The sequence below is a fragment of the Gymnoscopelus braueri genome (genome assembly GCF_963280865.1).
Source record: "Gymnoscopelus braueri genome assembly, chromosome: 8".
NCBI classification, from domain to species: Eukaryota; Metazoa; Chordata; class Actinopteri; order Myctophiformes; family Myctophidae; genus Gymnoscopelus; species Gymnoscopelus braueri.
In genome coordinates, this window is record NC_137609.1 from 50801558 (window position 1) to 50814162 (window position 12605).

Sequence of the window (12605 nt, forward strand, 5' to 3'; positions counted from 1 at the left end):
GGAACTTTAACTTCCTGTCACCAGTAGGCGGTGCTATGACTGTCCAGGTCTGTTGTGATTTTTGGGCCAGATATGACCACTGTGTACAGTCAAGTTAAATGATTTTTTAAAAAACCTATTTTTAGTTTTCTCCCAAATGTTGTTATGCCAATTCATCCCTCCCACTGCTTGCCAATGCTGTTGTAGCCTACTGGCTCACTTGCCAGTGAGGCGCCCCCCACTGGGAGGACGTAGCGCTTCCATCCTACTCCGTTCAACACTCTCTGCTGACAGGCCAGTGTGGAGATACAATCCCCTCCACCTGGTGGTTTCCCGAATATTTGCTTGTACAACACAACATGGTAAATAGCATGACGACCGCATCTGCTCTTGTGTCACAAAACAATTTAAGATTAAACATTTTTATTTAGAGTAGCCAAATCATTTTTTAAAGCCGTTTTCTCCCAATTTAGTCATAATGCCCATTCATTCCTTCGCACACATTTCTGTATTGCCAGTGCTGTTGTACCCTGCTGACCCACCTGCCAGTGAGGAGTCCCCACCGGGAGGACATAGCACCTACGTCCTACTCCTCCCGTTCAACATTACCAGCTGACAGGCTCCGCCCCAGAAGAGTACGTGCAGCGACACCCTGTGTTTTGAAATTAAGTAATATAAGTAAGTAAGTAAGTAAGTACTTTTTAAATTAACTGGGCAAAGAGTCCTAACCGCTCGTTTCATTTTTCTTTATAATGATTATGATATATATTTTTTTCATTTAATTGTTTCCATTTTATTTTTTATAGAGACCTTTTGACACCTGGCTACATTTGGCTACAATACCATTTGAACAAAAGACAATTGATTGGACTGTAAATATAATAGCAATACAGTGCATGAATGTGAAGAAAGGCTGACACAAGGCTGAATTGTTATTATTTTGTTCACAGCACAGATGATGAATGGCTTACATCTGGCTTACACTGACAGCAAAAGAGTATTGATAATGCACTCTAATTAAATAGAATGATTGCAATGCAAAGTATTTGTATGAGTATGTGACTTGTTATGGTACAGAATGACTGGAGATGCAGTCGGCTCTAAGGTATTATCAAATACGCGCCCCCTTGAAAACAGTTTGGACAGCCCTTGATACGGGACACTCGGCCAAACCAGATGCACCGCAGTCGATTCGAACCGCTACACATCGCAGTGCCCGGCAGGTACTTTACTGCCACCACTTGAGCACACACTAAAACAGATTTTTGACCATGCTTACGTAGCTCTCGGTAAAGTAACCTCTCAGCGGAATGCACGTCACTGATATGGAGGAGGCTAAAATCCACACCGAGGTCTGCTCATAATTCCGGCATCCCATGGCTAGTTAGAATGGGGCCAGTCGGACCACCAAGACGTCGGAATAATGGGTGGTCGAAATAATGAAGTTGCACTCACTGCAGCCCTCTGCTGCAGTTGCACTCCCTGCAGAGAGCATGAGACAAGCCCGGATTGAAGACACAATGCCACTTGGTCACAACACGCAAACCCTGAACTGGCCTGACACTCTTCACTATCATCCATCACAACACAGATGTACTGGCACCTCATAGCACTTCATACACTGTTTTCTTTTTTATATTGAAATTAATATAGCATATAAAATATTGTTCAAGCATCTAATGTCCGACTTTTTTATTTTTATTTCCGTATTTAACTTTTCTGAGTACCCCCAAAATACCCCTAAAGAGCACCCCAAAAGTATCAGTACCCGCATTTGAGAGACTATGATGGATATGACCAGTCACTATGGAGAGGCATGAGAGAGATGATGGAGATAGCGCAGGCTGCAGCAACCAAGCAGTTTGAAGAAGCATGCTGGCCTACAATCAGAGCCCTTGTTGGTATACTGTAGGTGAAGGGTGTGACATTTTCAAATGCTTCCGCCTAACAGTTCTTTTGCAAGAAAAATTGCTGATCTACAAACTCAAAACGCATCTCATTGCGTTTTAAAATCAGCTATTTCCGTAATTTTTGGGGGAAACTTGGAATATATTTTTTTACTATGTCATTAGATGTGCTTTACGAATTAATGAATGAATGAATGAACCAATGAATGAATACATTTTGTATTTTCGTGTCATGCCAACATTTTGGCCCATCCCATATGGGATTATTATATGACATATATTACACAAAAAGAAAACAACCGACGTTATGTGGGCGTTATTTACGCGTTTAAATGTTTTCATGTTTAAAATGTTAGACTACTCCCAACAGACAGGGCCTCACACCCAAGGGGTTTCTGGACCACAGGTCTGGTGTTACAAGTTGTGCACACCTGGTCTCAGTTTTTTTTGTTCTTGTTTTTTAGCAGTGCTAGCCACTTTGACGAGTGAATGTGTACGACTGTCTGTCCGTATGTCTGCATGCCTCCATGTAGCATGAACACCTGCAACTGATTACAACAAAACAGAATGGCTCACACGCGTGCGTCACTTACAAAGGCACACACACACATGAAGGCAAAGTGCCATCGCACGTGCACGTGCACGCACACGCGCGGGCACACACAAACACACACAGAGACCCAGCACGCGCGCACACACACTCATGACGCACGCACGACACATGAAAACATGACACGGCACACACTATAGCAGCAGTCTTCCGTTTTGATCTTGAATAAGCGGTATTTGCCATGTAATACTAAGAAATAGATAAACCAACTGCTTACCGTGAAGCCAAGGATCACACTGAGAGACACGCAGCTTCAAGACGCACGTACGCACACGCATGTGACTCAATGAAAGCCACAGCTTCACACTGGGTGGATTTTTAAAATGTTTCTAGTGTGAGGATCTGGAAAACCGTGTAACCGGTCACCTAGATTTGAAATAACTGCTGGCTAGTAACCTGGTCTTTTTTTCCCTCTTTTTTTGTTTTTGTGAGATTTCTACAGCGTAGATTGAGGTTCCAGTGAAGAGATTCTAGACCTTTTTAATATCAAGGACCCCCAGTTTGGTTACGCATTAGATCATGCACCCCCATTTCATATAATATATTTTTTAATCTGGATTGAAAGAAAATTACACTGTAAAATCCTCAGAGTTAGAGACCCGTAAGGGTCCATTCAAGGACCCCTGGTGGAACCCAGACTAGACCTTGAGAACCAGCGGTCTAGAGGATCTGTGAGTTTGTTCGGGGCAAACTGAACAAACCTCTTCGGTGCCTAATTTCTCCTGCTGCCAGTAAGCCAAATAGATGCCACTACCCTTTTTTCACTATATGTTTATTTTGTGGTCATACATCGCCTTTTTTTTCATGCCGTTCTTTATTTATTCCGTACACTTTTGTGTGACTAACTACTTCCACATACTTTGAACTAGAAACTCAGTTCAAACTTTAAAATGTACAGCTTTTAGCAGTGGGATGTGTGTGTGTGTGTGTGTGTGTGTGTGTGTGTGTGTGTGTGTGTGTGTGTGTGTGTGTGTGTGTGTGTGTGTGTGTGTGTGTGTGTGTGTGTGTGTGTGTGTGTGTGTGTGTGTGTTTACTACACTTTTTGAAATATTTAACATATTCTTTTGTAAACATTCATTTCATTATAATGGGAGTATATGGGTAAAAGAGCCCACTTCTTTTTTACCCTGGATCTTGTGCTACAACTCTTTATTATAACAAATAATATAACAAGTGTTAACATGCGTCTGTAAAGTATACAAGAGTAAACAATGCTCTCAAACCTTTCCTTGCCTTTTCTTACACTTAACTATTTAAACCAGATTAACTATTAAATACATGAAATGGAAAAGAAAGAAGGCTAAAGGTTAGCTAGTATGTTTGTGCGTGCGTTCATCCGTGCGTGTGTGTGTTACCTGTGTGTCTGTTGGTTCCATCCATGTTGGCAAACTCAATGTATTTCCTCACGTTGGTCCAGTAGATGTGATCATTGATGTAGTCTAACGTCAGGCCGTAGGGCTTGGAGATCTTATCCTTCACGATGACTCTCCTTTTGGTGCCGTCCATCCCCATCCTCTCTATGTGGGGGTTGTTATCACTTATGTCTGACCAGAACAAGTATCTGTCAGGGAGACACTGTGTCAGGGTCACTATTCACAACTAATCACACTTAGTGGACAATATGAAAACTATCGAAATAAGTTAACTATAACAAATAAATTAAACTAAATAAAAATAAAACAAGGCTGTCATAGAGAAAATGTCCTTAGTTTTTGTCAATAGCCAATATCTTTCTTAAAAAATAATGAACAATGTTGTTTCACTATTATCCTGCGCTTTTTGAATCTTGCCCCTGACCACCTCATTTTACAATAACAAAAAATAAATAAAAAAAAAAAAATACTACTAAAGATAAGTTTTTAGTCCATTTTTAAAAGCATGAGTGGACTGTGGTTCTCTCAGGTGTTCTCAGGTGTTATTTAAATTGCTCTTGTAGGCTACTGCAATGTTTTTTAGACAATGTGCAGTATAAGAATATTTTTAATGACACCTATTGTCGCAGGTGTTTTAGTTTTTATCTCTTTAACCTGGATGTTCCCATTATTAATAGTCAGCGTATCCATGCTTAGTAACACTACTCTCTCCATAACACGTCTTCCAGTGATTACTACATCCCCACCACTTCTTCCAGTGATTAATACAATCTTTAAGCATATAATAAGCATTACCACGCTTTATAATTATTTTGTTCCTCCATCGTTTTTTTGTTTATTTAACTTTGACTGTCTTTAAGTATTTTTATTCTTCTAGAGACTAGAGTAAAACTAGTAGAGTATTTCTACTCTTTCCTCTCAGAGTCAAACTCTCTGTTTTTTGGCTCCTCGCCCAGCTTTTGTGGTTTCCTGTCCTTTAAGAGCAGTTCCTATTTCTAGTCGTTTCTTATCCTCTTTCGTCACACTCACTGACACACTGCAGCATTTATGAAGTCTTAATTTTAACCCCTTGCGTTCCAGCATGAAACAGACAAAGACTTTTAAGTATATTCCTACTACTTAGTTCATCATCACTTATTCTAGATGTGGAAAATAACACAGTTCAAGCACAAAAGCATCAATACAAAAGCATATATGCAACAATATGGTGGAAGAAGGCTCTGATCTCCCTCATCGCCAACTGACTCTCTTAGGGGCTGTCTGGAGAGGATGGAGGGGTAGTGGAAGGCGAATTCCCCCATTCCGGTGTGGTAGGCACGCAGACCAGGGAATGATGCAGCCTAGCGATAACGCGGCCTGGTGATTGTGGTCGTTGCGACATCAACCTTATCAGCTGCTCCTGTTGGGGTGTTGGGCCATCCGCCTCTGGACCCTGCTCTAACTCCCCCTCCCTTTCCCCCTCATCTGAACCTTGCTGCTTTTCTGACCCTACCCTTCCTGTTGCATGTCACCCTCTGTGTCCTCAATCTCTTCTTCATCACTATCAATAATTATCACCGCATCTCTGATCCTAGCATCTAATTCCATCCTGTCTTCCCTCTCTCGTTCTTGTTCTCTCGTTGTGACATCATGAGCTACTCCCCTCCTGTCCTCCAATCTATCATTATCAAGGGCAGCTATCGCCAGGTCTAATATTTCTTCCTCTGTTGGAGCTGTATTGCTAACAGAGCTGGGCCCTGCTTGAGCCGCCTCCTGACTGTAGTGGGGCCTAGCGCCATCTGAAGGCCCCTGAAGTGTCGGTACATAAGCTATCTTTTTGGCTCTTGCCAGGCGAGGATCTCGATTCATGCAAACAACTGCACTCCGGCAACAGTGTGTGTGTGTGTGTGTGTGTGTGTGTGTGTGTGTGTGTGTGTGTGTGTGTGTGTGTGTGTGTGTGTGTGTGTGTGTGTGTGTGTGTGTGTGTGTGTGTGTGTATACAGCAGCTAAGTGTACAGCTAAGCATATTAAGCATAATGATGTACTGTATGTGACAACATACCATACAAAAATGTGAAATGCTGCGCAATCAGTGACCGTTTCTCCAGCCACGGAGAAAACATGCAGCTCACATAACTGCATAAATAATAAGTAGCCTATCCATGTGTTATGGATTGACTGACGTCAACATAACAAGATCATATAAAAGTTTGTGAGAACCTGGTGTAGAGAGACAGGAAACCAAGGAGAGACGGAGGAGAAAGATGTGAGACAAGACCAGGAGTCAGATTCAAACTCACATCCTCACGGATCATGGAGCACATGTACACTAACTCAGTGGTTCTCAAACTTTTCAGACCACGACCCCCCAAAATAATCAAATTTGAACTGGTGACCCCCACAAACTAATCATTTTGTTTTCTTGCCTCTATAATAATGGTCGTATTTTTCTTGTTTTCCTCTTTTAAAGATAGATATTAAAAAAAAATTAAAGTCCTAAAATTGTTACATATGTATGTATGTATTTATGTATGTATATACATATATATACATACATACATACATACATACATACATACATACATACATACATACATACATACATACATACATACATACATACATACATACATACATACATACACATATATGCAAAACTTGCAAGTCTTAATGAGCATGTTTAGGAGTACATCGACCGTCTATTGAAACATAAATTATGCTGTTTTATTGGTTATTTGTAATCAAAACAACCTCCAACACAGTGACTCTATGTATTATTTAGAACGGTGTCCTGTTCTGTGAAACTAACCAGCACATATCTATGTACTTTAGATAGAGGCCAACACTATGCTATTGAATACAAATTAATATAAATGCTTATTATTGCTACATTTAACATGAATGTAGTAGTCGTCAATAGAAGATCCATCAGATTATCACAATTTTACTTTATTTTTTACTAGTCCTGACATAGACAATCATGTACTGAAAGCTTTTATGTTTTTTTTATTTATGAACATAAGTCATGACCCTTGGTTCCATTTATGGTGTAAATGTTATGTTTCATAGTAGGCTAGCCCATTTTCTAAACATGGTATTTTGTGAAAATCATGTGCTATAACAGTGGGAAATATTTGAATTGTGTTGCTTCATGTTTCAATAGTTTCTATTTTTCTATTTAAAAGTATGGTACGTGATTTCCTTTTTTTTTTTAAATAAGTGTTAAATATCTCCATATTCTCATACTCATTGCTATAGTGTTTGTTCAGTAACAGGAGTCTCCATATCTCTCCAGCTCTTTATTAAACAGAAAACACATTTTCAGGTCGGGATACCATCTTCTTTTCTCCAATCGGGCGAGAGAACTCACAAAGGATACAGTATAAACCAAGTGCAATTGGAAGTGGTGACACAAAGAAATGAGCAGACACAATGTGAACTGTAACACTGTAAAATTTAAGCTGATAAATAGGTACTCTCTCCCGATTGGTGACAAAGGTCATGACCCCTCAAATAACCCACCAGGTATGTTTAGCAGTGCTGGATGCTGAGTCCATAGGCATATTGGGTCACTGAGCCCCTGAGCCTGAGGCCCTTTCCACACGACACAGACGTTTTTACAGCTGTACATTCATGTTTGGTACTCCCACTGTGTGTGCGAGTGGGAGTACAGTAGCCTACATCATTGATCTAATATTCCTCGCTGTCATTGCATCGCTGACTCCATAGCCTACAGCAGGGCTACTCAACTTAAGATGGCTCAGGGGCCACTCAGCAAACTACCAAAAGTCCAAGGGGCCGCCAGCTAAAAATGTCGGTCCTATTTTGGATTTTTCGATTTTGTAACACACACTACACATTGTTATTGTTATAAGAAAACGTACATTTTGACATCATATTCTTTTCACTGTACCTGTTTATTTTGTGTGTATCTCCAGTGGCATCAGTTACAGCAAAAGCTAAGGTATGGCAAGGTTAGGGTTGCCAACTCCCAGAGATTGAAATAAGGGACTTTGCCGCGCGGCCAGGATAGGTGTCCCTTATTTCGGCAAAGCCGCGCGGCCCCAAAAAAAACGAAATGCATAGAAAACTATGCATTATACCTGTAACAATTGACGCACCTGTATGTATGTCTGTCTGTTTGTTTTTGAAAAAAAATGAAGCAACCCATATATTTGAACGGAAATGTATATTTTTTATCCTGTGCTTAAAAAGGTTTGGTTTGACCATGAGGGGCCGCAGAGACGCTGCGTTGGGGCCGCATGCGGCCCGCGGGCCGTGGGTTGAGTAGCGCTGGCCCACAGTATACATTTAGGATGTTCTGTTACGATCAAATTGCATTCTGTATGAAATATAGGTGGTTGTTTAAATGTGTATGTGACCAAAACACAACTTGCCAATTTTCAAAGTTTTAAATTCATCACCACAGATAAAACCCACCACCTGAACTTTACCCACTTTTTACAATGGTAGAGAAAGTTTACACAGTCTTATATTTTATGTCATATTTCCATTACTGAGATACAGTATTTTAGGGTGTATCAGCCAAAGGCTTAACATGGTGATAGACATTGGTGAGGGAAAAAAAGGCTAAAGTACTGGTTCTCAATGTCAGGTCTGTGGACCACCAGGGGTCCAAATGGACCACCAGGGGTCCAAATGGACCCGTGCAGACCCATGGATATCAAACTGGGGGTCATTGAGATGAAAAAGGTTGAGAGTCACAGGGCTAAAGGACCTTTTCATCTACAGTGTAAAGGGGACATGCAGGGTCTTCAACAACCAGTCAGTAGCACGTCTGTAACAGTCAGATAATAACATAAAGTGATTTAACAGTACGTACATCAGGCCTTAGGTAGGGTTCACACAAAAAAAAGGACCTGCTGTAACCATGACAACTAGATTTGTTGGTGTTCAGGGTAACCAATGACATCTTCCTGTACTACACACAATAAATGTAGGAGATGGAAACACTTCATTTTACTCAATAGTTTATTCTTTATTGAGGTTTTTCACTTCATAAGATAACAACGATTAAAAATCTAACATAACATAACATAATTAAACTATGAATGTAAGTGGCTACCACTGCTGTCAAATGTCAAATCAAAAGCGAACATTACAGTTGTTGATTTGATGGATCCTATAGGCTCATCCATAATGGTTTGATGGATCTTATAGGCTCATCCATAATGGTTTGAATGGTTGGATGGATCCTATGGGCTCATCCATAATGGTTTGAATGGTTGGATGGATCCTATAGGCTCATCCTTAATGGTTTGAATGGTTGGATGGATCCTATAGACTCATCCATAGTGGACCAATACCAACTTTCACTTCTACTTCAATACAAGATCAATAAACTTAAATCAAGTTACATAGTACACAAAACAACAGAGATAGTAATAACATGGACATGAGAAAAAAAGTTATAAACTAAGAGATAATAATAAAAAAAAAATCTATATTGCTATATACACTAAGGTTTACTGCTAATAACAAGCTTGTTTAAAATAACATGGACCAAAAAAAAAAAGATCACTTTTTATATATCACGTCACTGATATATAAAAAGTCAGGCAAAATGATGAATGTAGTTGACAATAAAACGATAATGCTACCTTATTATTAACAGATCCTCAGACTTGGTGCTCAACAAAATTACCATAAGCATATACAAGTAAGCAGTGTATAGTAAAAATCTATATTCATCATATTTTAACAAAACTCCAAATTCTATTTTGCCAAGAGAAACAAGCGTTACAACCCAACCAGATCCATACAGAGATCAATAGTTCTCTATCTCAGACTCTAATGATTCACTGTGACAATCTATGACATGAATGACTCATTAAATATGACACATGTGCTGCATAGGCCTGGATTGTTTACAATAGGATTGATACATCCATCTATTGATCACTAATTACTGATAGTTATAATTGACTAGTCCATACCCGGTCAACGCATCTGTGGAGTGATATGCGCACATGATCTGGCAACACGGGAGGCAGTTTGTCCCATAGCTGGGCAGCCCCGTAACCATGGCGACATTCTTTTACACAAAAACGCTAATAAACAGCTGAGATTTGGTGAAATCGCAGTTGCATGCACATGGTAATGGTCAATGGCTGTGAGCAATTTCAGATCAATTGCTCCAGCCACTGAGGAGAACCGGGCAGAACCAATTTTGGCCTCACCACGCATTACAGGGGTTTGTCATATTATAGGAGGATTGATAAACATAATGAGGGTGGACACACTAGGATCAATAGCTCTATTTATTGCAGTGATTCCCAACATGTGGATCTGGGCCCACTGGTGGGCCGTGAGGATATTATAAGTGGGCCCCCAAATAATTGGCAAAACACTGAGATTGTATTGATAATATAACATTAAAGCGGCACTAAGTCACTTGTTTAATACAATATAACTTATACAAGTGGGGTGGTTGATGTTTCTAGTACATTGTACTTTCAGTGAAATGTTTAGACCTTTAGACTGAGGTGATGGACAGTTATGTGATGGATGTGACATGAACTCCTTAAGGCCAGTTTGTGCATTGAGTGAAGGTCGACGTGTCGTGCTACGAAAGTTATGTCAAAACAACAAAGAATGTGTGGTAAATGACGTGTACCTCTGAAAAAAAAGAAGAAGAAATGTTTCAGATGCTTAATAAAATGTTGCACACTCTGATTGGTTGGGAAGAAGCAGACTACATCCAATTCCTTTTTCACGTTCTGTGGCAACGCAGACAGTCTGAATGCTCAACACTCACAAACGTTGAGAGACAAGTAGTGTGACGCGTCTTTTGACACTTGTCACACTGAGCTTAAATTGTCCTTTAGAGATCCACCTCATACACAGTGGGTCTCCTGTCTCTTCCAGCCGCTTCAGCACCTCCTTGTTGATCCACCTCCTCATACAGGTGATATTCTGTCTCTTCACTGGGTCCAGCTTCAGCACCTCCTTGTTGATCCACCTCCTCATACTGGTGGTATTCTGTCTCTTCACTGGGTCCAGCTTCAGCATCAGAACGAGCAACATTATAATAAACTATCTCAACGTTCTCTCGTATTACATCATAGTAAACCAGGTCAATGTTCTGCGCTCCTGCACAACGCCTTCTGATGACCTGGAGAAACACAACAGTGACCAGTTTTAATTAACTGGCTCAGACGTGGCTCTTTTCAATTAAAAATGTCTGACTGCTTTATTTACAGTGCAGTCTCATGTTGAATAAAAAAAATAATTACCGTCCAGAGACGATAGAGGCCACCAGTTATCAGGATCAAAAGCACCAGCACTGTGACGGTACATTTCAGGATGTTAGATGTCAGATGAGAAGCTGTGAGAGAAATATGTTAAACATGTGAGCATAAGATGTGAGCAACATCAAACATAATGTAAAGAACAACTCTAATTAAAAGGATCTATTTAATGGAATTTGCTTAATATTTCTAAATGTATGTCATATTCAAGTTTGCTTGATTGAGTTTCATATTGTGACTTGAAAAGACCATAATTCATGTTACCTGTGACAGTCAGAGAGAGGACCTCGCTCTTAGAGGAGAAGTGATGGGAAAAAACGTAGATGTGATAAACACAGCTGTAATTTCCATGGTGGGTGTGGTTTGCTGCAGTAAACAGGAAGGTGGCAGAGTGATTGACAGCTGTCTGTGTATGGTTTTGAGTTGTGTTGTATCCAGTGATGTTGTGTGTTGTGTTGGATACACTGATGTTGTGTGTTGTGTTAGATACACTGATGTTGTGTGTTGTGTTGGATACACTGATGTTCTGTTGTGTTGGATCCAGTGAGGTTGTGTGTTGTGTTGGATCCAGTGAGGTTGTGTGTTGTGTTGGATCCAGTGAGGTTGTGTGTTGCGTTGCATACACTGATGTTGTGTGTTGTGTTGTAACCAGTGAGGTTGTGTGTTGTGTTGGATCCAGTGAGGTTGTGTGTTGTGTTGTGTTGTAACCAGTGGTGTTGTGTGTTGTGTTGTAACCAGTGATGTTGTGTGTTGTGTTGGATCCAGTGAGGTTGTGTGTTGCGTTGGATACACTGATGTTGTGTGTTGTGTTGTAACCAGTGAGGTTGTGTGTTGTGTTGGATCCAGTGATGTTGTGTGTTGTGTTGTGTGAGTGATTGACAGCTGGCTGGGTGTAGGTGTGTGTTGTGTTGGATCCAGTGAAGGTGAGGTTGAAGAAGCCTCCTGGGTACTGTGGCTGGATGGAACAGATGATGGTGAAGCTGGAACCATTGAACACCTGCAGCCCCTGTTGCTGGCCCTTAGAAACCCCGTTCATGTCGGGTACAAAGGTGATGATTGGCTTAAACAGCAGATCTGTAACAAGACAGAGGTGATTGGCTGAAAAAACAGATAGATAGATAGATAGATAGATAGATAGATAGATAGATAGATAGATAGATAGATAGATAGATAGATAGATAGATAGATAGATAGATAGATAGATAGATACAGATACAGATAATGTAAATATGTCATTGTTGAAGTCCTTGTTTTACCTGAACAGATAACCTCCAGTCTGGCAGTAGAATTACCAGACATCTTTGTTCCACACTCCCTCAGTGAAGACTCAGACCCAACACAGGAAGACGAAATCCACCACACAGGTTCATGTGTAGGACCAGAACTCCTTTCTCTTGAAACAGCAGAGCCACAGTCCAGCTGTCTACACACCACAGATGATGACTTCAGGTTCCAGTCAGACCAACCATCCACTGGTCTCCACTCT

The 12605-nt window shown here is 40.5% G+C and overlaps 1 long non-coding RNA gene across 1 annotated transcript; it reads right to left on the bottom strand.

Moving 5' to 3' along the window:
* Window positions 1–10676: 10676 nt before the first annotated feature.
* On the bottom strand, window positions 10677–11622 carry LOC308090428. The gene is made up of 3 exons (XR_013933621.1): window positions 11384–11622; window positions 11105–11196; window positions 10677–10983 (listed from the first exon to the last, which is right to left on the bottom strand). It is a non-coding gene; the product is annotated as an uncharacterized lncRNA (long non-coding RNA).
* Window positions 11623–12605: the final 983 nt, after the last annotated feature.